Here is a 5420-nt window from a genome sequence, read left to right on the forward strand (position 1 = left end):
CTTCTAGATAAGATAGTGATTGGCATAGTCTTCCAAAGTCACTTTCACTAAGCTATTGGAGCTCCGTGATGAACTATAGCATACCGGGGATGGATGATCCCTGAGCTATTTGCAATGTTTGACACCATGGAGGTAGAAATCAAGAAGGAGCATCAAGTGTTGATGGTTAAACCACTAGTTTCAAGAAGGGTAAGGGCAAGAAGGGAAACTTGAAGGATGACAAGCCAGTTGTCGCTCGAGTGAAGAAACCCAAGGTTGAACCCAAACCCGAGACTCAGTGCTTCTGTTATGAGGGGAGTGGTCATTGGAAGCAGAACTGCCCTAGATACTTGGCAGAGAAGAAGGCTGGCAATGTCAACAAAAGTATAGTTGATATACACGTTATTGATGTGTGCCTTACTAGTTCTCGTTGTAGCCCTGGGTATTTGATACCGGTTCAGTTTCTAATATTAAGTAACTCGAAGCAGGAGTTGCAGAATTAAATAGAGACTAGTTAAGGGTGAGGTGTAAATGTGTGTTGGAAGTGTTTCCAAGGTTGATGTGATCACCATCACACGCTCCATCTACCTTCGGGATTAGTGAGAAACCTAAATAAATGATATTTGGTGTCTACATTGAGCACGAACATTATATTGATTTTGTTTATTGCGAGATAATTATTTATGTAAGTTAGAGAATAATTGGTTATTTGTTTACATGAATAATATGTTATATGATCATGCACCCAAGATGAATGGTTTATTGAATCTCGATCGTAGTGATACACATGTTCATAGTATTGATGCCAAAAGATGTAAAGTTAGTAATGATAGTAACACTTACTTGTGGCACTGCCGCTTAGGTCATATTGGTGTAAAAACGCATGAAGAAACTCCATGTTGATGTATCTTTGGACTCACTCGATTTTGAATCGCTTGAGACATGCGTACCATGCCTATTGGTGCAAAATGCACGAAGAAACTCCATGTCGATGGGTATTTGGACTCACTCAATTTTCAATTGCTTGACAAATGCGGACCATGCCTCATGGGAAGATGACTAAAAACCTCGTCCAGTGAGATGGACGGGCAAGTGACTTATTGGAAATAATACATTTTGATGTATACAGTCCAATGAGTGCTGAAGCACGCAATGGATATTGTTATTTTCTTACTTCATAGATGATTTGAGTTGATACGAGTATATTTACTTGAATCACAAGTGTGAAATGTTGAAAAGTTCAAGCAATTTCAGAGTGAAGTTGAAGATCATCGTGACAAGAGGATAAAATGTCTATGATGTGATCGTACATGTGAATATCTCAGTTACCAGTTTGGATACATTTAAGAAAATGTGGAAATTGTTTCACAACTCATGTTGCTTGGAACACCATAGAGTGATGGTGTGTCCGTACATCGTAGTCGTGTGCCATTAGATATGGTGCGTACTATGATGTCTCTTACCCATTTGCCACTATCATTTTGGGTTTATGCATTAGAGATAACCGCATTCACTTTAAATAGGGCACCATATAATTCCGTTGAGATGAAACATTATGAACTATGGTTTGGCAAGAAACCTAAGCCATCATTCCTTTTGGGGCTACGGTGCTAATCTCAAAAGGCTTCAGTCTGATAAGCTCCAACCCAAAGCGTATAAATGCATCTTCATAGGATACCCAAAGGAAAAAGTAGGGTATACCTCCTATCTCAGATCCTAAGGGAAAATGTTTGTTGCTAAGTGTTAGAGCATATATCTCTATATGTGGTTTTGGTAATTGATGACAATTCCTATGGACTAATGGTTGCCTTAAGTTATATTTATAGGATTTGTCCATAGGCACTTCTTGAAGTCCATCTGTTGGGTTCAAGGAGTTTATATGATGACCAAGATGGTATTCAAGGTATTATCCAAAGAATGGTCATAGAGACACTAGGTTGATCAAGATCTCAGACAAAGAGTAAATCAAGATGATCAACACACAAAGCGTATAAGATGTACCGAGAGGGATCAAGTGATCCCATGGTATGGTAAGCATTGTCCATTACGTGTTTGTGTACTAACCCATGGTCTTTGTGAGACTCCTATGTGGGGGTTAGGTGTGCTTCCATGGGCTTGCGTCAAAAGGAAGATCTCATATAACTCATGAAGGATGACGTCAAGTGGTGATCGTCATCAAGATTGTGGTGTGCAAGTTCAAGTGGATCAGCACGAATATATCATTGAAACTATTGTTAATGATCATGTGTTGATAAGGACAAGCTCATGTGCTAACAAGGACAAGATCAAGAATCAAGCATGCTATCATTGAAACTATTGTTAATGATCATGTGTTGATAAGGACAAGCTCATGTGCTAACAAGGACAAGATCAAGATAAGCATTCCTGAGCACTACATGCTTGATTCTTGTGGATGTTCACATGGTGGACAAATAAAGATGAATACATAAGCTAGGCTTTCCACATTGTGTATGGGAGAGCTGCTTGAAGACTTCATCATGTCTTGCTTTCAACTTGAGCCAAGAAGGAACAACAATATCAAGCTCAAGTGAAAGGGCTAATTCAAAGGTATCAGTTCCTTTGATGTTAGTGGTGCGGAGTGATGATCAGCGAATAAAAGTATACACTCAAGTATGGATCATCGGTACCCCTTTTATAATTCTTGAGACTTTAGGGATCCCGCACTATTAAGAGGGGATCACAGGTTCTGTGATGAACTTGCTCAAACTAGATATCCACTGTTCTGCTCTTACCATATCTCCACCGCTCTGCTGTTATCAGAAAACAGGACCAGTGCCTCGGACATCCGGCCTCCTCCGGACGTCCGAGGCCCGGACATCCGGCCTCCTCCGGACGTCCGAGGCCCGGACGTCCGACCAGCTTCGGAAATCCTGAACTATGCACCAGAGAAACTTGAGTTCTATAACTCGGATTTCCGGCTCCCTCCGGACATCCGAGCGCCGGACGTCCGATCAGCTTCGGAAATCCGGAGCCCTGCACCAGTAGAACTTAAGCTCTATAACTCGGATTTCCGGCTCCCTCTGGACGTCCGAGGCCCGGACGTCTGCCCCCTTTCGGAAATCCAGAACCTCCCACCAGAAGAAGTTGAGTCGAATAACTCGGATTTCCGGCCTTCTCCGGACGTCCGGTCGCTGTTCAATTCACAGTTTTTTCAGTGATATCTACAGGCCTCGGACGACTGACCCCTGTCGGACGTCCGACCCCTCGCGGACGCCCGGACGTCCGAAAACTGTCGGACGTCCGGACCCTGTGTGACTTAAAGTGTCCCCAACGGCTGTTTTTCTCTCCACACTATAAATACCCCCCTACCACTTCGTGAGAGGGTTGCCCAACGTAGCCTTATCCTCATAAGAACACACTTCTACCTCACACACATTTTCTCACACCAAATCTTAGATCCCAAGAGCATTTGTGAGCACCTTTGAGAGTTGTTCCAATCAAAAGATAGATCGTCTCCCTCTCCTCCTCTCAACCCAAGCTATTTGAGATTTGAGCAAGTTTTGAGCATTCCCCGTGATCTTGTTACTCTTGGAGGTTGGAGACTCCTAGGCAGTAGGAGCTCTTCGGAGAGGAATCAATCGGCGTGATAACCCCCCGGAAAAGTTTGTGAGGGTTTGGAAGCCACCTCAAAGGCTTACCACTAGTGGTTGAGAAACGCCTTCGTGGTGTTATCTCAAAGGGAGAATAGGGTGAGCCTTCGTGGCGTTGGTGTGCCTTCGTGGTAACATCCACCTCTCTAACGGTGACTAGCTTCCCTCCAAGGAAGTGAACATGGGGATACATCTTCGTCTCAGTGACCTTGGTTATCCTTAACCCTAACTCCTTACTTGTGGTTTACTTGTGTTACTTGAGCATACATACATTGCATATTGTTTGTGCTCATTATATTGTGTTGGCTATTTCTTGTACAAGATTAATCATTCAAGCATACCCTCTATATCCACACGTTCATACTTGCAGCCTTTGATATATCGTGTGATATAGTGTGATCTAGTATCTTGTGTTGTTCACCTACTTGTCGTGTGATATAGCTCAAGTAAGTTTGTGTAACTTACTTGTGCTTGTTAGTAACTGTATTTTGTCCATCTTGGTAGATCGTGTTGTTGATACACGTTGCAGTGCCTAGTGCATTTAGGATTTGTGCTTGACTAGTACCCTCTTAGTTTATTTCCGCATTAGTTTCAAGCCAAATCCGAAGAAGTTTTTAAATAGCCTATTCACTCCCCCTCTAGGCGTCATCGAGGTCTTTTCACTAAGAACGGGTCATTTCTCGAGAAAGAGTTTCTCTCCAAAGAATTGAGTGGGAGGATGGTGGAACTTGATGAGGTTTTTGAACCGTCGCTTCAACCAAAGAGTAGCAGGGTGCAGGAAGATGTTCCTATGGGACCTACACTAGTTGAAAAGGAAGCTAATGATGGTGATCATGAAGCATCAAATCAAGATATTACCAAACCTCGTAGGTCGACAAGGACACATACCACTCCAGAGTGGTACGATAATCCTGTCTTGGAGGTCATGTTGTTGGACAACAATGAACCTACGAGCTATGGAGAAGCGATGGTGGGCTCGCATTCTGACAAATCCCTATAGGCCATGGAATACGAGATAGGATACTTGTATGAAAACAAAGTGTGAACTTTGGAAGAACTAATTCATGGTCGTACGGCTATTAAGTACAAATGGATCTTTAAAAGGAAGACAAACGATGATGGTAAGTGACACCATTTAGAAATCTTGAATGGTTGCAAAGAGGTTTCCGACAAGTTCACAGAGATGACTACGATGAGACTTTCGCACCCATAGCGATGCTAAAGTCTATTGGAATTATGCTAGGAGTTACTCCATTTTTCAGTTATAAAATCTCGAAAATGGATGTCAAAACATTGTTTCCTTAACGGTTTCCGTGAGGAAAGGTTGTATGTGATACAACCAGAAGTTTTTGTTGATCCTAAGGATGCTAAAAGGCATGCAAGCTCCAGTGATCCATTTATGGACTCGTGCAAGCATCTCAGAGTTGTAATAAGTGCTTTGATGAGCGATCAAAGCATTTGGTTTATACATAGTTTATGAAGAAACTTGTATTTACAAGAAAGTGAGTGGGAGCACTATAGAATAATTGATAAGTATATGTGGTTAACATATTGTTGATCGGAAATGATGTAGAATTTTTCAAAACCATAAAGGGTTGTTTGAAAGGACTTTTCAAAGGAAAACCTGGATAAAGCTACTGAAAATATTGGGCATCAAGATCAATAGAGATAAATTAGGATGCTTGATAAAACTTTCAATAAAGACATACCTTGACAAGATTTTGAAGGACTTCAAAATGGATCAGTCAAATAAGGAGTTTTTGACTGTATAGTAAGGTATGAGTTCGAGTAAGACTCAAATCTCGACCACGGTAGAAGAAAGAGAAAGGA

Source organism: Hordeum vulgare, chromosome 7H (assembly GCF_904849725.1).
Source record: "Hordeum vulgare subsp. vulgare chromosome 7H, MorexV3_pseudomolecules_assembly, whole genome shotgun sequence".
Taxonomy (NCBI): Eukaryota; Viridiplantae; Streptophyta; class Magnoliopsida; order Poales; family Poaceae; genus Hordeum; species Hordeum vulgare.